The sequence below is a fragment of the Callithrix jacchus genome, chromosome 5 (genome assembly GCF_049354715.1).
Source record: "Callithrix jacchus isolate 240 chromosome 5, calJac240_pri, whole genome shotgun sequence".
Classification (NCBI taxonomy): Eukaryota; Metazoa; Chordata; class Mammalia; order Primates; family Cebidae; genus Callithrix; species Callithrix jacchus.
Window position 1 is genome coordinate 111,508,744 of NC_133506.1, and position 27,687 is coordinate 111,536,430.

The 27,687-nt window shown below is 37.2% G+C and overlaps 1 long non-coding RNA gene across 1 annotated transcript; it reads right to left on the minus strand.

Moving 5' to 3' along the window:
* Positions 1 to 23,912: 23,912 nt before the first annotated feature.
* On the minus strand, positions 23,913 to 26,596 carry LOC118153444 (uncharacterized). The gene is made up of 2 exons (XR_004742661.3): positions 26,314 to 26,596; positions 23,913 to 24,162 (listed from the first exon to the last, which is right to left on the minus strand). It is a non-coding gene; the product is annotated as an uncharacterized LOC118153444 (long non-coding RNA).
* Between the last annotated feature and the right edge of the window lie 1,091 nt (positions 26,597 to 27,687).

Consider the following 27,687-nt stretch of genomic DNA (forward strand, 5'->3'; position numbering starts at 1 on the left):
GGATTACAGGCATGAGCCACCACGCCCGGCCTTAGAACTGTGCAACTCTCTCTGTCATGGTCTACTTGTCTGCAAAACCAACCAACTTGGATAAGATCAGTGTTTTCCAACCTGTAGTAATTTGTGTTTTGTCTTATTGTGTTTGTCATAACTGTGGACAGTCTATACTTTTATCTATTAATGTTTTTCTTTCAACCAAACCGTTTAAAATTAATTATCTTTATTTTTGGTACAGTGTTAAATTTGTACAAAATTTGCACAGATAATACAGATCAACCCATTTTAAACTTACATAGACTTGTTTATAAAATAGGTAGCACTGATATAAATTTTTCATAAATATTTTGATAAAAGCAAAGATTTACTGATTAAAATAAAAGGCACATATATAATCTAAAACAATATATTATATGTATTACTTTGGGAAAGATCAGGCTGATATCTTTGAGGTATCTCTACTATCTCTAAAATTCTGGACTATTGGCAAACTACATTCATGTATTGTTTGTTTGAGGGATGAATGAAGATCAGTTGTTTCAAATGTTATCTTCTGAAAATCAACAGAAATCTCTATATCCATATAGATATATGTCTCCATATATATATATATATATATGTTTGTATATATACATACAAACACACACTTTATTTGCATTTGTGTACATATCTATAAATCTGTCTAACTCTGTAGCCAATACCTATGTCTGTAATGTTTTAAACTATGTACCATCATTTTCTTCTTTTTGGGAGTTTGCAATTGATGTATCAGCATAAATCAGCCCCTTCATTATTCTTCAGCTGGTCTTGACATTCCTATTTAAATCATAACCTTGAAAGAACAAAAACAAATTGGTTTCTCCATACTCTGTAACCCAATAGCAATCAAATGGTGCTTTTCATGATTCATCAGAACTCAGAAAACATTTTGAATGAAGATGATGAAGATGAAATTTCAAGGATTTTTCTATTGCTTGTTGAGTTCAAACAAAGCACATGGGGTTGCTGTTGTCACAGTAACAGATCCTCCGTGTGCATTAGTGTATACCTTTGTCTTTAGTAATAGAAAGCTGTTATAATTTTTCATGTGTGAATGTATGTGTGTGTGTGTGTATGTGTGCGTGTGCATGCACATGTGTATGTGGGAAAGAGTAAATGAGAGGAAAAGAGATAGGTGAAGGGGGGAGAGAGAAAGAGAGACCTTTACTCTGTAAGAGTAGTTTACTCTTTACTCTGTAGTTTCAGACATTTCTTAGTATGGCCCTCTCATAGTTCCTAGAATCTCAGTGGCTGATGTTTTTCATTCAGACCTGTTCTAACAGAGACCTTACCTCTCTCCAAACATGACAGCAACTTTAGTCAAAAAATAACATATAATTTTATTTAATTATTTTTATTTGGATATGGCTTTTTATGGGGTCCTTGTATTACAACAAAAAGTTCTAATTCTGCATTGTGGAGAAGAAAAGGTTAAAAAAATACATAGATGGATTCTTGACTATTTGCATGTGGATTGTATACCTCTGCTATTATCTGGGACCTATTTTTAACTTTGGACTGTTCTGACACTTTTGGTGATCTCAACACCTTGTAAAATCAATTTGTTCCATAAAATTAAATATATAAAATATAGGTACAAGTATAAATATAAATGTAATACAGAGGATTATAATATGGGAGGTTTAAAAAAATTTAAGTTCTGGGATGCATGTACAGGACATGCAGGTTTGTTACATAGCTAAACATTTGCCATGGTGGTTTGCTGCACCTATCAACCCATCATCCAGGTATTAAGCCTCATATGTGTTAGCTATTTATCCTCATACTCTCCCTTCCCCTAGCCGCGATAGGCTCGGGTACATGTTGTTCCCCTCCCTGTGTCTATGTGTTCTCATTGTTCAGCTCTCACTTATGAATGAGAACATGTAGTATTTGGTTTTCTGTTCCAGTGCTAGTTTGCTGAAGATGATGGCTTCCAACTCCATTCATGTGCCTGCATCCATTATGGCTGCATAGAATTCCATGGTAAATGTATACCACATTTTCTTTATCCAGTCTATAACTGATGGGCATTTGGGTTGATTTCATGTCTTTGTTATTGTGAATAGTGCTACAATAAACATACACATGCATGTATCTTTATAATAAAATGATTTATATTCCTTTGGGTATATACCCAGTAATACATATCCAGTAATGGGTTTGCTGGGTGAAATATTATCTCTGATTCCAGATCCTTGAGAAATTACCACACTGTCTTTGACAATGGTTGAATTAACTTATATTTCCACCAACAGTATATAAAAGCATTCCTATTTCTCCACAGGCTCACTAGCATCTGTTGTTTCTTGACTTTTTAATAATTGCCATTCTGGCTGGCATGAGATGATATCTCGTTATGGTTTTGATTTGCATTTCTCTCATGATCAGTGATGTTGAGCTTTTTTGCATATGTTTGTTGGCCATATAAAGTCTTCTTTTGAAAAGTGTCTGTTCATCCTTTGCCCACTTTTTTATGAGGTTATTTTTTGTAAATTTAAATTCCTTGAGAAGTCTGGATATTAGACTTTTGTCAGATGGATAGGTTGCAAAATTTTTTCCCATTCTGTAAGTTCTTTGTTAATTCTGAAGATACTTTCTTTTGCTGTGCAGAAGCTCTTTAGTTTAATTAGGTCCCATTTGTCAATTTTTTCTTTTGTTGCAATTGCATTTGATGTTGCTGTCATGAAATCTTTTCCTGTGCCTTTGTCCTGATTGGTATTGCCTAGATTTTCTTCTAGAGTTTTGTAGTTTGGGGCTTTAAATATAAGTCTTTAATCTATTTTGAGTTAATTTTTGTATAAGCTGTAAGAAAGGGGTCCGGTTTCAATTTTCTGTGTATGGCTAGCTAGTTTTCTCAGAACCATTTATTAAATAAGAAATCATTTCCCCATTGCTTATTTTTGTCAGGTTTGTCAAAGATCAGATGGTTGTAGATGTATGATCTTATTTCTAAGATCTCTATTCTGTTCCATTGGTCTATGTGTCTGTTTTTGTACTACTACCATGCTGTTTTGTTACTGTAGCCTATTAGTATAGTTTGAAGTCGGGTAGCTTGAGGCCTCCAGGTTTATTCTTTTTGCTTATTTTTTGGCTCCATATGAATTTTAAAGTAGTTTTTTCTAATTCTGTGAAGAATGTCAATGATAGTTTGATGGAAATAATATTGAATCTATAAATTACTTTGATCACCATGGCCATCATGATATTTTTTCTGTTCATGAAGATGGAATGTTTTTCCATTTGTTTGTTTCTTCTCTTATTTCCTTGAGTAGCAGTTTGTAGTTCTCCTTGAAGAGGTCCTTCACATCCCTTGTTAGATGTATTCCTAGGTATTTTATTCTTTTCATAGCCTGAGACATTGCTGAAGTTACTTATCAGATTATGGAGCTTTTAGGCTGAGATGATGGGGTTTTCTAAATACAGAATAATGTTGTCTGCAAACAGAGACAATTTGACTTCCTCTCTTCCTATCTGAATACTTTTATTTCCTTTTCTTGCCTGATTGCCCTGGCCAGAACTTATAATTCTATGTTGAATAGGAATGGTGAGATAGGACATCCTTTTCTTGTGCTGGTTTTCAAAGGGAATGCTTCCAGCTTTTGCCAATTCAGTATAATATTGGCTGTGGGCTTGTCATAAATAGCTCTTATTATTTTGACATATGTTCCATCAAAACCTAGTTTATTGAGAGTTTCTAAAATGAGAAAATATTGAATTCTATTGAAGGGTTTTTTCTGCATCTATTATGAAAATCATGTGCTTTTTGTCATCCATCTGTTTATGTGATGGATTATATTTATTGATTTGCATATTTTTTGAAAATGTTTTAATGTCTTTATTATTCATAATATTGGTTTATATTTAAAATGAGTTTACTGATATGATTTTTAACAATATGGTTTCTGTAATTTCTGAAATAACTCAAAAACAGTAACATCCTTTTTTGAAAATCTTGAGGTTTACCTGCTAAGAACCATTGAGAAACACTATGCTAAAAAGTATAGTGTCTGTTTATATCCTTCACTTACTTTTTGATGGAGTTGTTTGTTTTTTTTTCTTGTAAATTGTTGAAGTTTCTTGTAGTTTCTGGATATTAGCCCTTTGTCAGATGGATTTATTGCAAATTTTTTGTCTCATTCTGCAGGTTGCCTGTTCGCTCTGATGATAATTTCTTTTGCTGTACAGAAGCTTTTTAGTTTAATTAGATCCCATTTGTCAATTTTGCTGCCATTGCTCTTGCAGTTTAAGTCATTGTCCATGCCTATGTCTTGAATGTTATTGCCTAAGTTTTCTTCTAGGGTTTTTATGGTTTTAGGTCTTATGTTTAAGTCTTTAATCCATCTTGAGTTATTTTTTGTATAAGATATAAGGAAATGGTCCAATTTCAGTTTTCTGCATATGGCTAGCCAGTTTCTCCAACACCATTTATTAAATAGGGAATCCTTCCCCATTGCTTGCTTTTGTCAGGTTTGTCAAAGATAAGATGGTTGTAGGTGTGTGACGTTATTTCTGAGGCCTCTGTTCTGTTCTATTGATCTATATATCTGTTTTGGCACCAGTACCATGCTGTTTTGGTTACTGTCACCTTGTATAGTTTGATGTTGGTAGTATGATGCTTCTAGCTTTGTTCTTTTTGCTTAGGATTGTCTTGGCTGTACGAGCTCTTTTTTGGTTCCATTTGAAATTTAAAGTCATTTTTTTCTAATTCTGTGAAGAAAGTCAATGACAGCTTCATGGGGATAGCATTGAATCTATAGTTTACTTTGGGCAATATGGCCATTTTGATGATATTGATTCTTCCTATCAATGAGCATGGAATGTTTTATCATTTGTTTATGTCCTCTCTTATTTCCTTGAGCAGTGGTTTGTAGTTCTCCTTAAAGAGGTCCTTCATAGCCCTTGTAAGTTTTATTCCTAGCTATTTTATTCTCTTAATAGCAATTCTGAATGGGAGTTCACTCATGATTTGACTCTCTCTATGTCTATTATTAGTGATTAGCAATGCTTGTGATTTTTACCCATTGATTTTGTATCCTGATACTTTGCCGAAGTTGCTTATCAGCTTACAGGATGAGATGGTGAGTTTTTCTAAATATACCATAATGTATTTTGTATATTTGCATATGTTGAACCAGCCTTGCATTCCAGGGATGAAGCCAACTTAATCATGGTGGATAAACTTTTTGATGTGTGGCTGGATTCAGTTTGCCAGTCTTTTATTGAGGATTTTTGTGTTGGTGTTAATCAAGGATGTTGGTCTGAAATTTTCTTTTTTGTTGTGTCTCTGCCAGGTTTGATAACAGGATGATGCTGGCCTCATGAGTTAGGGAGGAGTCCTTCCTCCTCAATTGTTTGGAATAGTTTCTGAAGGAATGGTACCAGCTCTTCTTTGTATCTCTGGTAGAATTTGGCTGTGAATTTATCTGCTCCTGGACTTTTTATGGTTGACAGGCTATTGATTACTGCTTCAATTTTAGAACTTGTTATAGGTCTATTCAGAGATTTGACTTCTTCCAGTTTTATTCTTAGAAGGGTGTATGTGTCTATAGTTTATTCATTTCTTCTAGATTTTCTAGTTTATTTGCATAGAAATGTTTATAGTATTCTCCGATAGTAGTTTGTATTTGTGTGGATTCAGTGATGATATCCCCTTTACCATTTTTTATTTTGTCTCTTTGATTTTTCTCTCTTTTTTTCTTTAGTAGTCTAGCTAGCAATCTATTTTATTATTTTTTTCAAAAAAATAGCCCCTGGATTCATTAGTGTTTTGAACATTTTTTTGTGTCTCTCTATCTCCTTCAGTTCTGCTCTGATCTTAGTTATTTTCTTCTGCTAGTTTTTGGATTTGTTTACTCTTGCTTCTCTAGTTCTTTCCATTGTGATGTTAGGGTATCAATTTGAGATCTTTCTAGTTTACTGATGTGGACATTTAATGCTATAAATTTCTCTCTTAACACTGCCTTGGCAGCATCTCAGAGATTCTGATACATTGTCCCTTTTTTCTCATTGATTTCAAAGAACTTCTTGATTTCTAGCTTAATTTCTGTATTTACCCAGGAGTCATTCAAGAACAGGTTGTTCAATTATCATGTATTTGTTTGGTTTTGAGTGAGTTTCTTAATCCTTTGTTTTAATTTGATTGCACTGTTGTCTGAGAGACTATTTGTTATGATTTCAATTCTTTTGCATTTGCTGAGGAGGGTTTTACTTTCAATTATGTAATTGATTTTAGAGTGAGTGCCATGTGGCATTGAGAAGAATATATATATATTCTGCTGTTTGGGAGTGGAGAGTTCTGTAGGTATCTATTAGATCCACTTAAATCAGAGCTGAGTTCAAGTCCTAAATATCCTTGTTCAAGTCCTAAATATCCTGAGTTTAAGTCGTAAATATTCTGTCTCGATGATCTGTCTGATATTGAATGTAGGGTGCTAAAGTCTCCCACTATTATTGTGTGGGAATCTAAGTCTCTTTGGAGGTCGCTAAGAACTTGTTTTATGAATCTGGGTGCTCCTGTATTGGGTGCATATATATTTAAAATAGTTAGCTTTTCTTGTTGAATTGATCCCTTTACCATTATGTTATGCCCTTCTTTGTCTTTTTAAATCTTTGATGATTCAAAGTCTGTTTTGCTAGAGACTAGGATTGCAACCCCTGCCTTTCTCTGCTTTCCATTTGCTTGGTAAGTTTTTCTCTATCCCTTTATTTTGAGTCTATATGTGTCTTTGCACATGAGATGGGTTTCTTGAATACAGCACACTGATGCATCTTGATCCTTTATGCAATTTGTTAGTGTGTGTGTTTTAATTTACGCTTAAGGTAAATATTGTTATGTGTGAATTTGATCCTGTCATCATGATGCTAGCTAGTTATTTTGCACACTCATTGAAACAGTTCTTTACAGTGTCATTGGTCTTTATATTTTCATATGTTTTGTGGTGACTGGTTCTTATTTTTCCTTTCCATATTTATTGCTTCCTTCAGGAGCTCTTGGAAGGCAGATTTGGCAGTGATGAAGTCCCTCATCATTTGCTTGTCCAAAAAGGATTTTATTTCTCCTTCACTTATGAAGTTTAGTTGGGCTGGATATTGAATGCTGGGTTGAAAATTCTTTTCTTTAAGAATGTTGAATATTGGCCTCCACTCTCTTCTGTCTTTTAGGATTTCTGCTGACAGATCAGCTATTATTAGTCTGATGGGCTTCATTTTGTAGGTGACCTGGTTTTTGTCTCCAGATGTCCTTAAAAATTTTCTTTAATTTAGAGGTTGGAGAATCTGATGAGTATGTGTCTTGGGGTTGATCTTCTCATGGAGCATCTTACTGGGTTCTCTGGTTTGCTGAATTTCAATGTGAAGTTCTTCTGGATAATGTCCTGAAGTGTGTTTTCCAACTTGGTTCCATTCTCCCCGTCTCTTTCAGGTACTCCAATCAGTCATAGATTTGCCCTTCTTCACAGTCCCATAGTTCTTGGAGGCTTAATTTATTCTTTTTATTATTCTTTCTCTATTCTTGTCTGCCTTCCTTATTTCAGCAAGATAGTCTTCTGTATCTGATATTCTTTCTTCTACTTGGTCATTTCAGCTATTGAATCTTGTGTATGCTTCATGAAGTTCTCATACTGCATTTTTCGGCTTCATCAGCTCATTTATGTTATTCTCAAAACTGGTTATTCTAGTTAACAGCTCCTCTCCCCATTTATCAACGGTCTTATATTTTTTGCATTGGGTTAGAACATACTCCTTTATCTCTGTGAAATTTGTTATTACCCACTGTGAGATTGTGACTTCTGTCAGTTAGTCTACCTCATCTTCTGTCCAGTTGTGCACCCTTGTTGGAGAGGTGTTGTGATCATTTGGAGAAAAGGTACTCTGGCCTTTTGGATTTTCAGTAATTTTTTGTTGATTGTTTCTCATCTTCATGAGTTTGCCTAGTTTTCATGTTTGAGACTGGTAATGCCTGGATGAGGTTTTCGTGTGGACTTCTTTGTTGTTGTACATGCTGTTGTTGCTTTCTGTTTGTTTTTCTTTCAGTAGTCAGGTACCTCTTGTGTAGGCCTGCTGTGGTTTGCTGGGAGTTCACTTCAGGCCCTATTCATCTGGTTTATTCCCATGTTACTCGAGGAGGCTGGAAAACAGCAAAGATGGGTGCCTGCTTCTCGGATCTCAGACCTCAAGGGACACCAACCTGATGCCCATAGGAATGCTCCAGTATAGGATGTCTTAAAGCCTCTGTTGGGGGTCTCACGCAGTTGGGTGGCATGAGAAGCAGGACCCATTTATCAAGGCCTTGGTGGGGGTGTGCTGCTCAGGAGCAAACCCACTTGTCAGGGCTGCCCAGATTCCTCAGAGCTAGCAAGAGGAAAGAGTAAGCCTGCTGGTCCACAGAGACTAAAGTCACCCCTCTCCTAAGGGCTCAGGCCCAGGGAGGTCAGACCTCTGTCCCTGAGGCCTTGGCTGGAGTTGGAGTTCCTGCAGGGAAGCCCTGCAGCTGCACTGTTGGCTGTCGCCTCTCCCCTAAGGATCTCAGATGGCTGAGACCACAGGCAGCCACAGCAGCAGTAGTGATGGCTGCCCCTCCCTATGAGAACTCAATGGGCTTAGGCTGATTCAAGCCAAGTGGCTGTTGAAAATCTGCATGGCTTGTGGTTCAGATTCAAGGCCCCTGCGGCATGGGCTCCTGAATAAGATCTTCCAATCCTTGGGTTACACAGATCTGAGACAAGAGCACTGTTTCCCAGGCTGAGTAGCATGTTCACTCAGTGCCTCCCTTGGCTGTGGGTGGGGGCCCCCTGGCCCATGTGGCTCTCAGGTGGGCTGCTACACCACACTGCTGTGTCTTCTTCTCTGTGGGTCATGCTAGCCACCTAGTCAGTCCTAACAGAACGTGGATACCTTGGTTGTCAGTACAGGATTCACATGCTGTTTTGGATCTTTTTGATGGAAGCCTCCAATCGCCACTGCTTGTAGTACCCAAGTAAATATTTTAATCAAAGAGACAAAAATGAAGTTAAAATAAGCATATCAAAGGCCACATAAATGACACTTTCATGGAACACTTGTTATTTCAAAAAATTTGGAACAATGTTATATTTTATTTTTTTACAATAAAAATTATAGAGCCCTGCATCATGGTATGTTTTTTCTATATTCCCACATTTGGATGTTTGCATTCTCTTTTTTAGTTCTTGTTTTTTATTTTTGTTAACTGTTACAAATGTATTTTTTTTATTGCATTTTAGGTTTTGGGGTACATGTGCAGAACATGAAAGATAGTTGCATAAGTACACATGTGGCAGTGTGATTTGCTGTCTTCCTCCCCTTCACCCACATCTGGCATTTCTCCCCATGCTATCCCTCCCCAGCTGCCCCCCCGCTGTCCCTCCCCATTCCCCCCAATAGACCCCAGTGTGTAGTGTTCCCTCCCCTGTGTCCATGTGTTCTCATTGTTCATCACCCGCCTATGAGTGAGAATATGCGGTATTTCATTTTCTGTTCTTATGTCAGTTTGCTGAGAATGATGTTCTCCAGATTCATCCATGTCCCTACAAATGACACGAACTCATCATTTCTGATTGCTGCATAATATTCCATGGTGTATATGTGCCACATTTTCCCAATCCAGTCTATCATCAATGGGCATTTGGGTTGGTTCCAGGTCTTTGCTATTGTAAACAGTGCTGCAAGGAACATTCGTATGCATGTGTCCTTATAGTAGAACGATTTATAGTCCTTTGGATATACCCAGTAATGGGATTGCTGGGTCAAATGGAATTTCTATTTCTAAGGCCTTGAGGAATCGCCACACTGTCTTCCACAACGGTTGAACTAATTTACACTCCCACCAACAGTGTAAAAGTGTTCCTTTTTCTCCACATCCTCTCAAGCATCTGTTGTCCCCAGATTTTTTAATGATCGCCATTCTAACTGGCGTGAGATGGTATCTCAATGTGGTTTTGATTTGCATCTCTCTAATGACCAGTGATGATGAGCATTTTTCGTATGATTGTTGGCCTCATATATGTCTTTTTTTGTAAAGTGTCTGTTCATATCCTTTGCCCATTTTTGAATGGGCTTGTTTGTTTTTTTCCTGTAAATCTGTTTGAGTTCTTTGTAAATTCTGGATATCAGCCCTTTGTCAGATGGGTAAACTGCAAAAATCTTTTCCCATTCTGTTGGTTGCCGATTCACTCTAGTGACTGTTTCTTTTGCCGTGCAGAAGCTGTGGAGTTTGATTAGGTCTCATTTGTCTATTTTGGCTTTTGTTGCCAATGCTGTTGGTGTTTTGTTCATGAAGTCCTTGCCTACTCCTATGTCCTGGATGGTTTTGCCTAGATTTTCTTCTAGGGTTTTTATGGTGCCAGGTCTTATGTTTAAGTCTTTAATCCATCTGGAATTAATTTTCATGTAAGGTGTCAGCAAGGGGTCCAGTTTCTGCTTTCTGCACATGGCTAGCCAGTTTTCCCAACACCATTTATTAAACAGGAAATCCTTTCCCCATTGCTTGTTTTTGTCAGGTTTATCAAAGATAGTATGGATGTAGATATGTTGTGTTGCCTCCGATGCCTCTGTTTTGTTCCATTGGTCTAGATCTCTGTTTTTGGTACCAGTACCATGCTGTTTTGATTACTGTAGCCTTGTAGTATAGTTTGAAATCCAGTAGTGTGATGCCTCCTGCTGTGTTCTTTTTGCTTAGAGTTGACTTGGCTATGCGGGCTCTCTTTTGGTTCCGTATGAAGTTCTGGTGGTGATTTCCAATTCTGTGAAGAAAGTCAATGGTAGCATGATGGGGATAGCATTGATTCTGTAAATTACTATGAGCAGTATAGCCATTTTCACGATATTAATTCTTCCTAACCATGAACATGGAATGTTTCTCCATCTGTTTGTGTCCTCTCTTATTTTGTTGAGCAATGGTTTGTAATTTTCCTTGAAGAGGTCCCTTACGTTCCTTGTGAGTTGTATTCCTAGGTATTTTATTCTTTTTGTAGCAATTGCGAATGGCAGTTCGTTCTTGATTTGGCTTTCTTTAAGTCTGTATTGGTGTATAGGAATGCTTGTGATTCTTGTACATTGATTTTGTATCCGGAGACTTTGCTGAAGTTGCTTACCAGTTTCAGGAGTTTTGGGGCTGGGATGATGGGGTCTTCTAGATATACTACCATGTCATCTGCAAATGGAGACAATTTGTCTTCCACCTTTCATATTTGAATACCCCTTATTTCTTTTTCTTGCCTGATTGCTCTGGCTAGAACTTCCAGTACTATATTGAATAGGAGTGGTGAGAGAGGGCATCATTGTCTAGTGCCAGATTTCAAAGGGAATGCTTCCAGTTTTTGCCCATTCAGTATGATATTCGCTGTTGGTTTGTCATAAATAGCTTTTATTACTTTGAGATACGTTCCATCAATACCAAGTTTATTGAGGGTTTTTAGCATAAAGGGCTGTTGAATTTTGTCAAAGGCCTTCTCTGCATCAATTGAGATAATCATGTGGTTTTTGTCTTTGGTTTGTTTATGTGGTGAATTATGTTTATAGACTTGCATATGTTGAACCAGTCTTGCATCCCTGGGATGAATCCTACTTGATCATGGTGGATAAGCTTTTTGATGTGCTGTTGCAATTGCCTTGCCACTATTTTATCGAATATTTTTGTGTCTATGTTAATCATGGATATTGGCCTGAAGTTTTCTTTTCTTGTTGAGTCTCTGCTGGGTTTTGGTATCAGGATGATGTCGGTCTCATAAAATGATTTGGGAAGAATTCCCTCTTTTTGGATTCTTTGGAATAGTTTCAGAAGGAATGGTACCAGCTCCTCTTTGTGTGTCTGGTAGAATTCGGCTCTGAACCCATCTGGACCTGGGCTTTTTTTGTGTGGTAGGCTCTTAATTGCTGCCTCGACGTCAGACCTTGTTATTGGTCTATTCATAGTTTCAGCTTCCTCCTGGTTTAGGCTTGGGAGGACACAGGAGTCCAGGAATTTATCCATTTCCTCCAGGTTTACTAGTTTATGTGCATAGAGTTGTTTGTAATATTCTCTGATGATGGTTTGAATTTCTGTGGAACCTGTAGTGATTTCCCCTTTATTGTTTTTTATTGCATCTATTTGGTTATTCTCTCTTTTCTTTTTCATCCATCTTGCTAGTGGTCTGTCTATTTCATTGATCTTTTCAAAAAACCAGCTCTTGGATTTATTGATTTTTCTTGAAGGGTTTTTTGTGTCTCTGTCTCCTTCAGTTCTGCTCTGATCTTAGTTATTTCTTGTCTTCTGCTAGGTTTTGAGTTTTTTTGATCTTGCTCCTCTAGCTCTTTCGATTTTGATGATCGGGTGTCAATTTTGTATCTCTCCACTCTTCTCATATGAGCACTGATAGCTATATATTTTCCTCTAGAGACTGCTTTAAATGTGTCCCAGAGATTCTGGTATGTTGTATCTTCGTTCTCATTGATTTTGGAGAACTTCTTTATTTCTGCCTTCATTTCACTGTTTATCCAGTCAACATTCAAGAGCCAGTTGTTCAGTTCCCATGAAGGTGTGAGGTTCTGAGTTAATTTCTGAATTCTGAGTTCTAACTTGATTGCACTGTGTTCTCAGAGACTGTTTGCCATGATTTTCATTCTTTTGCATTTGCTGAGGAGTGATTTACTTCCAATTATGTGGTCAATGTGTAGTGCCTCTTTCAGGAGCTTTTGTAAAGCAAGCCTGGTGGTGACGAAATCTCTGAGTACTTGCTTGTTCACAAAGGATTTTATTTTTCCTTCACTTCTGAAGCTCAGTTTGGCTGGATATGAAATTCTGGGTTGAAAGTTCTTTTCTTTCAGGATGTTGAATAGTGGCCCTCAGTCTCTTCTGCCTCGTAGAGTTTCTGCTGAGAGATCTTCTGTGAATCTGATGGGCTTCCCTTTGTCAGTGACCCGACCTTCTCTCTGGCTGCCCTTAGCATTTTCTCCTTCATTTCAACCCTGGTGAATCTGATGATTATGTGCCTTGGGTTTGCTCTTCTTGCACAATATCTTGTGGTGTTCTCTGTATTTCCTGGATTTGAATATTGTCCTGCCTTGCTAGGTTGGGGAAATTTTCCTGGATAATATCTTGAAGAGTATTTTTCAGCTTGGATTCATCCTCTTTGTCATATTTAGGTACACCTATCAAATGTAGATTAGGTCTCTTCACATAGTCCCACATTTCTTGGAGACTCTGTTCATTTCTTTTTGTGCTTTTTTCTCTAATCTTGCCTTCTCATTTTATTTCATTGAGTTGATCTTCGACTTCTGTTATCCGTTCTTCTGCTTTGTCAATTTAGCTGTTGAAACTTGTGCATGCTTCGTGAAGTTCTTGTGTTGTGTTTTTCAGCTCCATCAATTCACTCATATTTCTCTCTAAGTTGTCCATTCTTGTTATCATTTCCTCAAGTCTTTTTTCAAGGTTCTTAGTGTCTTTGCATTGAGGTGGAACATGTTCTTTTAGCTCCCAGAAGTTTCTCTTTACCCACCTTCTGAAGTCTGATTCTGTCATTTCATCACACTCATTCTCCATCCAGCTTTGTTCCCTTGCTGCTGAGGAGTTGTAGTCCCTTGTAGGAGGTGAGGTGTTCTGGTTTCGGGTGTTTTCCTCCTTTTTGCCCTGGCTTCTTCTAATCTTTGTGGATTTATTCACCTGGTGTCTGAGTAGTTGCTGATTTTCAGATTGGGTCTCTGAGTGGATGTCCAGATTGTTGATGATGAAGTATTTCTGTTTCTTAGTTTTCCTTCTAACAGTCTGGCCCCTCTGCCATAGGACTACTAAGGTCCACTGCAGGCCTTGCTTGCCGGGGTACATGTGTAGCAGCTGCAGAACCGTGAGGGTTGCTACCCATTTCTTCTTCTGCTATCTTCATCGCCAAATGATGCCCACCAAATGTCAGTCTGATCAGTCTTTTGTGAGGTGACTCTTTGGTTATACAGGGGTCAGGTAGCTGCTTGTGGAGACTGTCTGTACTTTATACTTGAGGAGACACTTTTATAGGAGCTCAAATGCTGAGCTGTGAGCTCCGTTGTTCATTCAGGGCTGCTAGGCAGGTACGTTTAAGTCTGTTGCAGCACATCTCATAAAGCCCCTTTTTTTTCCACAGGTGCTCTGTCCCAGGGAGTTAGGGCTTTATTTATGAGTATTTATTGCACTGTCCTGCCCAGCAAGGAGGCAGTCTAATCACTGCTTGCCTGTAGTGGCTATGCTGAGCTGATGTGGGCTCCACCCTATTGCCGTGGGCTGTCCTGCTGTCATGGGCTCCACCCTGTTGCTGTGGGCTCCACCCTCCTGCTGTGTGTAATTCCCTCTAGTCCTGTTTATATGGGTGTGGTTAGAGCTGCCATGGTGATGATGGCCTGCCTCTGTAGTGGCGGACTCTCTCTGTTATGGCAGGTTGCCTCGGCAACAGCAGGCTGCATCAGAAATGGCAGTGTACCTCCGTAGGGATCGAGTGCCTTGGTAATGGCAGACGCCCCTCCCCCTCCGAGCTGCACCATCCCAGGTTCAGCTGTGCTTGCAGTGAAACTCTCAATCCCGAGCGTTTCCAATTGCTGTTTTTTTTGTTTTTGTGGGGGTGGGACCTGCCAAGCCTGATCGCCTGGCTCCCTGCCTCAGAGCCCCCCCCTTTTTTTAAGTTGAATGCTCCATGTTTAAGGCTGCATGTGAACTCAATGTAACTAAAATGTCCTTTTTTGTTAATAGGGCCTTCTCTGTAGAGCTCATTGACTTGCCTTTGTTGTCAGCAGTTTTCTCAGGTAGTCTTCCTGAATGGTTCCTGTCACTTCTTTATAAAAGCAGACTAAAGCATTGCTGATGACACCTTCAGGATCTGTGCCATTAACCTCTCACCAAACAGTAGGGCACTGGTGAAATTTATAAGCCCAGAACCCCAATCATTTCAGCGTCTTGGAATACATCATTTGGATTCTGATGAAGAGAGAAGAAAACATATCATGCACATCTTTCATGTTGAAAGAATCTCTATTCTGATCAGTAATGTCAAAGGCGTCTTTGAACTTTTGAATCTGTGAATACCCAAATGTGGCAAATGCATTGAACATTATACTTGGAGAGTGCTTCTTGGTGGCCTTGGTCTTCATCCTTTTCCTTACCATGGTGGCTGTTAAATTTCACTGCCAGACACTAGAACCAGAGCTGCCGTAAAAGATGAGTGTTGTCTTGGTGAGCGCTGTGCAGTGGCTCGACTGGTTGCACACTGGCATTTCCTGCCTCCAGAGACAGACCAGAAGGCTTGGTAACACCAGTTTTTATTTGTCCACTTATCAGTTGATGAACACTTGAATGTTTTCTCTTTTAGCTATTAAGAATAATGCTGTTAAGAACATTGGTATGCAAGTTCTTGTGTGAATATAAGTTTTCATTTATCTTGGTCGTATACCTAGAAGTGGAATTGCCAAGTCATATGGTAACTGTTTAACATTTTGAGGAACTGCCAAAACTGTATTCCAAAGTGGTTGCACCATTTTACATTATATCAGCATGAGTATAAGGGTTCCAACTTCTCCACATTCATGAAAATGCTTGTTACTATATTTTTTTATTATAGTCATCCTAATGGCTTTGAAGTAGATTCTCATTGTGGTTATGAATTGTATTTTACTAACTGATAATGATGATGAGCATCTTCTCATGTGCTTATTGGCAATATACATATCTTCTTTGACAAAATATTAATTGTTATCTTTTGTCCATTTTTTGTTATTTGTCTTTTTATTGTTGAGTTGCAAGCATTCTGTATATATTCTTGATACAAATCCTTCATCAGATATATTATTTGCAAATACTCTCATTCCATGGTTTGGCTGTCCTTTTATTTTCTTGATGATGGCCTTTAAACCACAAGAGTTTTTAATTTTCGTGAAGTCCAATTTATTTATGCTTTTGTTTTTGTACTTGTGCTTTTGGCATTCCATCTAAGTAGGCTAAGCATAACCCAAGGTCAACGTCTCTTCCTATTTCCTTCCAAAAGTTTTATATTTTTAGCTCTTACATTTAGGTCTGTGATTCATTTGGAGTTAATTTTTATGGTTCAAGGAAGAAATTCAACTTAATTGCTGTGCATGAGGACATCAGGTTGTCCTGATACAATATGCTGAAAAGACTATTTTTTCTTCATTGAATTGTCTTGACATTCTTGTCAAAAATCAACTGACCTCAAATGTATGGGAAATTCTTTTCTCAACCTTCAATTCTATTTTATAGATCTAGATGTCAATGTATGTGTTAATACTACACTGCCTTAATTGCTGTATTTTTGTACTAAGTTTTGAAACTGGGAAATGTGAATCTTCCTACTTTGTTCTTTTTGTTAAAGGATGTTTTATGTAATTGGGGTCCCTTGCAATGAGACTGGATTAGTGTTTGCTTGTCCATTAGTACAAAAAATGCTGCTGGGATTTTGATACGGATTGCACTAAATCTGTAGATTCGAGGGTTATTGTCATCTCTACAATATGAATAATTCCAATCCATAAACATGAAATACTTTTCCATGTTTTAGTTTTTTTTATACTCTTTTTTTTTTTTTTTTTTTTGAGATGGAGTTTCGCTCTTGTTACCCAGGCTGGAGTGCGATGGCGCGATCTCGGCTCACTGCAACCTCCGCCTCCTGGGTTCAGGCAATTCTCCTGTCTCAGCCTCCTGAGTAGCTAGGATTATAGGCACGTGCCACCATGCCCAGCTCATTTTCTGTATTTTTAGTAGAGACGGGGTTTCCAGGATGGTCTCGATCTGTTGACCTCGTGATCCACCCACCTCGGCCTCCCAAAGTGCTGGGATTACACTTTTTTATACTCTTAAAACAATGTTTTTAGCTTCAGAATATGTTTTGTACTTTTGTTAAATTTATTCCAAAGTATTTTACGCTTTTTGTTTCCTTAACAAAACAAAGGATGTATATGCTTTAACATCCAATTTTTTTACATGCTATCCTTCTTTCTCTTGATCTTAGAATGTTTTATCTATTAAGAAATATTGAACTCTAGTTAAATAGTTGAAGGCATATTCTTTACTCTTCTTGTATGTGCTAGGCTTTTCATATTTGTTGATATACATACGGGAATCCTTGTACTTTTGAAGTTTTCCTAATGCCAATGAAGTCACTGCATTTTCATCAAAATGAGGCTGTTCTTAGTTCCAACTGGCTGAGGATATCAGGGTTCCATTAGATGTTAGTTTCTTGAAAGATAAACCTCGGAGTATTAGAAGCATTATATTTAATTAACCATTAACAATTTTGGAGGAAGTGGTTAAATTAAGAGTAGAACATAGCAAAGGATGACATTTTATTCTTGGTTCTATTAGGATATTCAGAAAATTATTATTTTTATTCTACATTTTCTATTGATTATTTCTGCATTATATGCTATTTATATTCTATATAACCTTTTTTTACAGCTTATATTTTCAGAATTAGTATTAAAGCTAGAGAATTTTCAGTACCTACTCTGACTGCTATTGCTGCAAGTTCAGAGTTTAAAGTGCCATCACTGATTGTCTCCCTGAATCTGGTCATGAATATTTCTATCTCTGTCTTTGTTAATTTTGTGCTGCTATAGCAAAACTACCTGAGACTGGATAACTTGTAAAGAACAGAAACTTATTTCCTCACAGTTCTGGAGGCTGGGAAATCTAAGATCCAGGCACTGACAGGATTGACTGTCTGGTGAATGCTCTTCACAGGGCAGAAGGCAAAAGATAAGCTACCTAATGCTGGATGAATCCCCTTATATAAGGACTTTGATTCCATTCATGAGAAAGGAGTTCTCAGGGACTGATCACCTCCTAAAGGCCCTACCTCATTACATTGACAACACCAGAGTTTTGAAGGGGATGTTCATTCAAACCTTAGCATATACATAACACAAAAAGAAAAGAAAAACCCTACAGAATCTCTGTGTGGGCAAGCAGTAAGTCTGCTTATACACTGTTGTATATATCTTTGTGTCTAAAGATAACGCCTGACAGGACTGGTGCTCAACATTGTCCAAGGTCTTTCTGTTTTGTGTTCTCTCTGACTTGAACTAAAATAATAGGTACGGATGAAAGTAAAGAGTTTCAGTTGGGTCCATCTTGAAAACCCCTTCCTTCTGAAAATTGTTGGTTTTATTCTATCTTACCATTTTATACTATTAAAAATCTCACATGTCCAAAGTACCACACGGGTTTTTTTATTTAATCACTTCTTTCTTTCAGTGTGAGGGCCAGCTTTTCTATATATATTATTTTAGTCTAAGTTTTGGTATAACAATATAAAATGATATTGATTTCTTTTTAAAAAATAAAAAATGCATAAAATCCCATGACTGTATCACAATTTCCATTTTTGAGTATTTTCATTCAGTTTTCCACATTTCTATATTCCCCAAGTGGCAATCATTCTGACTATATTACTTCGTAGGCTCTTCCATTTAACATAACACTGCAGCATTTATTCTTGCTTGTGCTTGGCATTTATAATTTTCTGTCTTAAGAATCTTCAGTATTATATGAAAATCAACATGGTTTTGAGCATGATAAGAAGTTTAAATTATGTTTTCCTAATAAATAAAATGTTCAGAGTACATATTTGGAAAATATCACAAATCTGGTACACAAGTTGACTATTTCTCCAACTCATGTTCCTGACATCAAGTCCTGAGCTTACTGCGTTATTATTACACAGTGTCTTCTTTAAGGTCTTGGGACACCTGTTTGCCAAATGCCATTGTATTAGGTTAGCCCCTTCATTTGTGACAGTCGTGCTACTTTATTTGCCCAAAGTGAGAATAGGAAAGCTTCTCTGTTGTAGTCATTCCAGTAATGCTCATGGTGCTATTCTGTTTTAGTTGTTCCAGTAATGCTCATGATGTCCTTTCAGGTGTGTTTGTTTTGCTTTCTACTTATTTACCTTTAGTTTCAAGGCAAGTTGGGTTGATTAACCATCACTGAATATGGACCACTTTTTTTTTGATGGCCCCTAAATTGGGAAACTCTCCCTAATCCAACCAATTTTGAAAAAGGCATTAATATTGATTTAGACTGAAACATGATTTGACCTTCCACAGAGTACTTTCTGAGTATTCATTTCTCAGCAAGATTTTTTAGAGGCTTCTTGTCCATCCATTTCACCCCCAGCGTCCAGGTCATACAGTTCCCTTCTTTGTAACTATAGAACTCCAATGATGCTCTTTTCTAGCACCACAACTTTCTCGTGCATAATGACAACATGCTCTTTCCTTCCTCGGTAGGATGGCAACTTAAAGTTACATCTAGTTACTGCAAGCAGTGGTAATTTTCTGATCCTCCTTAAAAAACTGTTGTCCAATCTTATAGTTTACAGTATCTCCTGATTCTGTCATAATTCCATCTTAACATTCCATCTTTTAGGATAAGGTGGCAAACTGTCACTGGAGCAAAAATTAAGCTAAGCAAAACAATAGCAATTAAAATTACTTTATAGAAAAGGAGACTATTAAAAATGACAAAAGAAGATCAGAGTGTACCTCAAATTTAGATGTTCTAGTAGTGTGTAAGAAAAGGGAATTTAATATATAACCCTCATTTCTGTAAGGATAACTGGAATAGTTTCTGGCACAAAGTAGATATTCAATAAATATGCTGAACAAATTAATGAATGAACAGCTGGTATGTATGGCTTTCCTCCTTGTTCATTGATTCATTGATTTCTTTAGCCATCACTTCTAGTAGGTATGGGTCTTTTCCTACTGGATGATCCCAATCTTCTTTCCAGAGAGAGAGAAGCCCTAGATAGTCTTTCATTTATTTTGCTATTGCTGTAGTTTTACATGGAGTCCCCTGGATTCTAACTGCACTATTCCAGCTCCATGGTACCTCAAAACTCTACTGTTCCTTAAGAATTAAAGCCAATTTCTGTTATAATAAAACCATTATGTTGTCACAATCTGGATACCTTATTAGCATTCTTTCCCAGTACTAAAACCTCAAAAGAAGTAAGATATAGAGCAATGGGTTTGAGAGACAAAATATTTTAGGGTGAGTCATTAAATACACTTCTAATTAGCTATACCTCCATATTCTCTAATAGCTGCTTAGCTGGCCTATGCCTTTCATCCTACGTAGCTCCCATTGGAGTTTCTACCATGATATTTCCTGTGGCTAGGAGACTTCATTCCTGCTCCTTGACGCAATCAGGTATACAAATGAACTAAGGCTGTAAAATGATTTGATTAACAGCATTTGGATCCATCGTTATATCCTTACCCTTTGCTGTAAATTGCAAGGAAAGGAGTGGAGTGGGACAGCAAATCCTCTTCTTCAATAACAACTCATTGAAACTATATGCCCTGATCCTTCAGTGGCTCATTCATTCTTTCTATATAAAGGGGGAATAGAAGATGATGGTGACTTGTTTTTATTGTTTATTATTATTATATGCTTACCTTTACATAAATTCTGTTGTCAACAGTTTTGATTTATTCATTTTTGTCTGGTCACCATGGGTCCTAATTTCTTTTCTCAGTGATTGGAATCTCCATTCCTCATCCTATTGCCCCTCTCTCCAGTCTATGGTAATTAAGCAATAACTACAGGTTTCTGTCAAGGCTCTCAGGCTAATCATGTTCCAAGTGGATAATATCATCTGCCAATAAGCAGATGAAATGAAATAACTGAACTTCAGACTTAGGCCACTAGAAGACTCTGTGCCTGGACTGCTTTATTTTGGCTCCTTTTGTGACTGCCTTAAATAAGCTGATCTGGGTTTTGAAATGGCATCAAAGTTAGAAATGAAGGATCTTATATAGAAAACAGCCATATGAACTTTGTAAATGTACATCTTGTAGGCATTGTATTGAGGCCTCAGTTTGTAATATTACATAGTTTCTTCTATGTGAGGATTCAAAATAAATTTTCTTCATGTCTGAAGCCAAGAAAGACTGGATTGCCTCTCAGTAATATTGTGAATCTAGCAATTAATTGTAATTTCATTTTTGCCCTTGGAAATGAGATGCAAGTATACCTAATTTCATGAAAGTGTACCAGATATTATAGTTTTTTGCATAATCTTGTCTTTGCCTTATTTTTGCCTTTGTCTTTTCACATCAATTTTCTTGTTTATTTTAAAGTTTTGTATTATTTAATTGCTTACTTTTCTGTAAGCTGCCTCAGATTCCTCTTCTTTTTTTGAATAAGGTAGATATGCATCTATAAATAAATAGTTATGTAATTAAACAAAACTTTAATATTCAATATTTGGTTCAATTAGTTTAAAATATTTTTATTGAAATAATATTGAATGTATAACAAATTATAATATACCTAATATATCTGAGCTCTTAAAAACATTAAAACTACATTGTTTTAAGATGTATATCCCATTAATTCAAAAATTTTTAAATCATTTAATTTTTTTTTGGAATTAATTTTTTTCTAAGGCATGATATTTTGTAATTACTCTAACATTTTATCATTGAATTATCATTGAATATTCTAAATACTTGGGGCAATCTGGAAGTACACAGATGAGATTTTGTTTCCTGTTTATGTTTTTATTTTTATATTTTGGACTTTGATTATCTATATTTTCTGTGCCTTGAGATTGAAACCTCTTCAAGGTCAGGGTCTGTAACGACTTCATCCTTCACCATTCCTCAATAATAAAGTGCCTTCACTATTTACTAGCGAATGAAATTGCCTCTCTTGGGCCTTGGTTCCCTCACTGGTAAAATGTAGATAGTACAGTATCCTCTTCATAGGGCTGTTATGGTTTAGTTAAAAGGTTAGTCACATCAAGCATTTATAACTGATGCTTTGGGTGTATTAGTAATGGTAACAGAAGCAACTTTAAGTAATAAGCCCCCAAATCTAGGTTGTTTTATGATACAGCAATTTATTTCTTACTCCATAATGTAATCAGCGATGAGGAAGGGTAGGCTTTGCTTCATACAGTAATTGAGGGACCAGAATTATGAAAGATTTACCACTTTTAACATGTAACTTTGAAGTTTCCACTGGTTTGTGTGCATATATTACGTGTATATACACACACAAATATAATGTGATGGTAGTGGTATATGTTTGTATGTGAAAGGGTTAATGGAGAATATAATGATAAGATTTTAATGGTCCAGGCCTGGAAGTGACATGCATGATTTCTGCCCATATTTTATTGGACAGATCACATGGTCTTACTTATGTTTGAGAGTGACTGGGAAATGTAGCATCTATATGGGCAGCTTCTTCCCAAAAATAACTCTTTCTTTCAACAGCATAACATGATTCTACAGTGGACAACTTGATGTAAATGCCTCACAGTTACACAAGAAATGAATAAATGTTGAGTGTTGTTTGCATATTTTTATGTAGAATGTACAGTTTACGTGGTTGGCTTTCCAATAAGGCTGGGAATTCTTTGAAGTCACATAGAGCCTATTGATCACAGAGTCTTTGATGATTGGCAGAATTGCTAAACAATCTAAGTTCTTAACAAATTCTTGGTGAATGGATGCCTATGGATGGCATACATTTAAAGAATAAGTGACTATCTGATATGATGTGGGGTATATTATTATAATCACCATTAATATTAACTGAAAATTGCAAATAAGTCTTTTACAGTTGGAATTTTAAAGTTCCAAAAACGTGAACCATTCTCCTTGCTTAGCCCCATGAGTATCAACAATCTCTACACTGTGCACTCTCCCTCAGCCCTCATCCAACCAGGGGAGACTTACTTTAGGAAGGAGATGCTAATTCTGATTCTTCTTCCTAAAATTATCACTGATCATTAGAGAAATGCAAATCAAAACTACATTGAGATACCATCTCACGCCAATTAGAATGACGATTATTAAAAAATCTGGAGACAACAGATGCTGGAGAGAATGTGGAGAAATAGGAACACTTTTACACTGCTGGTGGGAATGTAAATTAGTTCAACCATTGTGAAAGACAGTGTGGAGATTCCTCAAGGACCTAGAAGTAGAAATTCCATTTGACTAGCAATCCCATTATTGTGTATATATCCAAAGGATTATAAATCATTCTACTATAAGGACACATGCACACGAATATTCACTGCAGCACTGTTTACAATAGCAAAGATCTGGAATCAACCAAAATGTCCATCTATGATAGACTGGACCGGGAAAATGTGGCACATACACACCATGGAATATTATGCATCAATCAAAAACAATGAGTTCATGTCTTTTGTAGGGACATGGATGAACCTGGAGAACATCATTCTCAGCAAACTGACACAAGAACAGAAAATGAAATACCTCATGTTCTCACTCATAGGCGGGTGTTGAACAATGAGAACACATGGACACATGGAGGGGAGCACTATACACTGGGGTCTGTTGGGGGGAATAGGGGAGGGACAGCGGGGGGTGGGGGGTTGGGGACAGATAGCCTGGGGAGAAATGCCAGATATAGGTGAAGGGGAGGAAGGCAGCAAATCACACTGCCACATGTGTACCTATGCAACTATCTTGCATGTTCTTCACATGTACCCCAAAACCTAAAATGCAATAAAAAAATTTACAAAAAAAGAAAAATAAAGATGTAGATCTGTAGAATAATAGATGCTGCCATAGCAGTTATGACAATGTAGTTGGTTCCTCCAAAACATTATAACAAGTTGCTACTGGCTTTCCATTTCTCCAGACTCTTTTGGAGACACTCAATACAGCTCTATGAATGTTGCAATTTATCAATAATTTTGTCATCTAAAATCAATATTCAGAGTTATGAGAATCTGCTTAGAATGACTAAGCTTTCCACCAGTGCTCCTCCAGTGGGTGTTAATGCCTGCTTTTCCAATGAGATTACATTCAAGCTAATAAGGATCAAATATTGAAGACAGTGCCATATTTCTTCACCATTTGTTCCTTGGTACTTTTATTAAAATCATAGAAGAGAACAGGACTCCAGTAAAAGGCAACAGAATTTGTGATCTATTCTCTGCATTCCCTGAGTCTTGCAGCTGCATTTCTCGTGACATGCAATGCCTTCTCTTGTAAGGAGGTCAAGACTGCAGGTGGAAAAATAGCAAGGACTGTTTTGTCATTCTTCCTCTGGAACCTTCATATCTCCTCCTTCTTGTTCTTCTGAGGCTGAGACAAAGGAGGGTCCTAAATAGTAGGAGAAAAATGTTTTTATTTAATTGTCTGAAGTCTTCTTGTGGTTGGATGCATACTGTCTTATGTCAGGCATATGTTTTTGGCTTTTCTGTGGAATGTATTGGTGAATCCTCAAAAATGCTCCTGTGTAGACACCTGTCATGCATAGCTCCCTGGTATATATGCATTCTCCAACTAAACTCCTGACACCCTCAATTAGCTTCTGTCTGTTGCAGAATCCTCCATAGCTTCTCACTATGTCATCTTTGGCATAAGCCTATTAAGACAATTCAAACATGGCTACTTGGCCCTTAGGACACTCATACATTCTTATGGTGCCAAATCATGGACAAGTAGTTCGCCCAAGTTAAAATCCCCTTCTCCTTAAAGTGTAGACTATAGATAATCCAGCCAGCTTTCCCCCTTACGACTTTCACAGTAACCAGTCTGTGAGTTCATTTGTGCCCCGAAACTCCTGGGAACACATATCAGACTCTTTCAATATCTTTCTCCCTAGTTTTATTCTGTTCCTGTAGCAGCAAGTGGCAGGCCTATAAATTTTTGTTGCTCAAAGAACATTAAACCAGTGTTAACATGACTTCTTTTCTGGTGTCAAGCCAATCTTTAAGTTCTCCTTCTCGTAGCATGATAGAGGGGAGGCACTACCCCCCTCCAACTCTCTTTCTGAGCAGGTGGGAGGAGAAAGAAAAAAAAATTCACTTTTTTGAAAATTCTCCTACCAACTCTATTCAATAGCCATTTGAATTTCTAGTCTTACATAGACCAGAAGCAGAAGGTGATGATGGGGGGGTGGTTAGGGAGGATTTCAGTCATCGAATTGCCACTTCTATCTTCTAGTGTAGCATGGATTTATCTTTCAATTCTTTTAAAAATGTTTATTTACAGTAAGTATCTACTCAAAATTTGTTTTACAATTACCACAGATCAAAGTATTGCATGGTCTTTAATTAGTTTTGCCAATACCAAATTTATCTTTGTAATTTTCTTGACTCTCTTTATTGTAATCTTATTTTGTTTGTGTGTTTTATGCTTTGCTGTGTGTTTGAATCCTTCTGTTGTTTTAATGAGTCATATCTTGTAAGTCTGTGTTTGGATTTAACTTTATTTCCATAAATCATGAGATACGTATCATGAAAACCTGTTGTCTTGCCATTAACAACATGTCTCTGATTCTGAGAAAAATAGCAACTTGTATGATTATGTGTATTTTAACTAGGTTTTCCTGTATTTATAAAGTAGGTATGTTGCCTTCTGAGTTAGAATGGCATCTATTACTATTTGTCTCCCCTAAATCAGTTAGTTCATCATTAATTTCCTACTCCAGGATAACTACTGCATCATTCAAGATAGTGCTAATAGGTAGCCATAGAGAGAAAAATAATCTAGGGATATGTTTTATTGTTTTTACCTGTAGGTCTTCAGCCAAAATTCTGAAAAGATAAGAGCAACTATTTCATTCAAATAGTGTGTTACTCAACCAGGGAACATAATTCTATATTTTCTTTTCTGTAAAGTATGACAGAAAATCTTACGTGACTTACCTAGAACTTGAAGCATATTATCATGAACATAACAGTTGACAACCACAAAACTGAGTAAGACATAGATGCGGGGAAGTGGGCTGAGTATGTGGATGATTCTTTTTTGTACTAGCCCAACAGCACACACATTCCAGTTTTCTCCTCAACAAAACTGAAAACGGCCACACATCTTTAACCCTCAAAGTGACTTTTAAATATTCAAAATCCCCCCCCCACCGCAAATTAAGTATACAGATGCCCATGATCAGCTGTACTTAAGTAACAGGGACATTTCAAGGATTAGATACAATAATGATTTTTTCTGACCTTGATATCATAAATATATTTTCTGGCTAAAATCTTTCTGAGGACTGCTATTGTGCCTTACTTTTATCTCTCTCCTTTCCCACCATCCCAGTGGGGCTGAGCACAAGATCTCTAAAGTGTTGTCAAATTTAGTTCTGGAACCTGCTGGGAATCCTGAATCATTTTTACTTTCTAGGGAAAGTAGCCAGTGATTTGATTCCTTCGTCAGTGTCTTCTCTTTATAGAAAAATCCCTCAAAAAGAGTTGCCTATATTAGCTATTTCTAATTCCTCTACTTACAGTCTCTTGAACTCACACTAATTGGTAGTTTGGTTTCTCCTGCATTGAAAGGGTCTTGCCACAGTACTTGCCGATCTTCATGATACCAAATCCAGAAGTTCATAATGATTCCTCATCACATTAGGTCTATCAATATTAAAAGAGCTGATCCATCTCTTCTTGAAGCTCTTTCTTCTCTTTGCTCACTCTCTTAGTTTTTCTTTCATTTCATTTATCACTCCAATTTTTTTCTGCTCATTCTTTCTCATCTCTCAAAACCCAGACTTTAGATCTCTTCTTTGGTTCTCCTCTTACTCCCTAGGTTATCTTCCCCAATTTCAGGGTTTTAAAAGCCATCTTAGCTCTGACAACTTCTAAATTTGTATCTACAACTCACGACTTTTCTTCTCAAATCCTTCTCAGAGACCCAGCTGCCTACTCAACACATCCCCCTTAGATGTAAAGTTGTTATCACAGGCTGAATATGGCCAAAACATAACTCTTAATTCCTAAGCTCCCAAATCTGCTCCTCCCACAGTTGTCCTGTCTCAGTGATTGGAATTTTCATCCTACCAGTTGCCTGGGCCAGGAAACAGAGTCATCTTGAGTTTCCTTTCTCGCTTAGACGCCACATTCAATCTGTTAATCTTTTCAGCAGTGTCTTCAAAATATAACCTGGTTTCAATTACTTCTCATGACCTTCTCCACTACCAATTGTACCTAAAATAATATTGTCATTCACTTGTGTTATTATAATAACCTCCTAATTTCCCCTGCCCCTCCCTCCCAATTTAGCAAGAGTAGGCATTCAATTAATATGGAGTAATTGAATTCATATTCTATTTGAATGGACACTTTTGTTAAAGGAATGAATGTGTGGTTGTCTATTATTGCCAGTTGGCTGTTGGAGTTTGTGTCAGCCAGCCGCATTCTCAGGATTTGAGATGGCTTTGCGTCTCCTTCACCAACCAACACACATGTGCTGTGTACACACATGTACACACACACATGCACACATACTTACACACACAATCCTCACTTCCATCTCCTCTTAATAGACATTAAAGACTACCAAAGTTACTCCAGTAAGGCAGTGAAAGTCCCTTAAGGTACAGGAAGGTAGGCTCCACCTCAGACTAAGGGGCTGAGTTGGCCAAGACATTCCAAGAGTATACAAGTGGGAGCATTTTTTTCTTTTCTAAAGACTAAAATTCTTTCTTAGTAGATGCTAGAGTAAGGGAATCCCAGTGGGTAGGATCTGGCAATACTGCCCATCTAGGTGGGATTCTAATCAGATATATTTGGCTTTTGGCTTCTGGTAGCAGAAATGACTTCAAAATGAATGGTCACTGCTAGACATTTTCTTTCTAAAAAGGTTCTAAACCAACATTTGTGTTGGCATGGTTTCTTT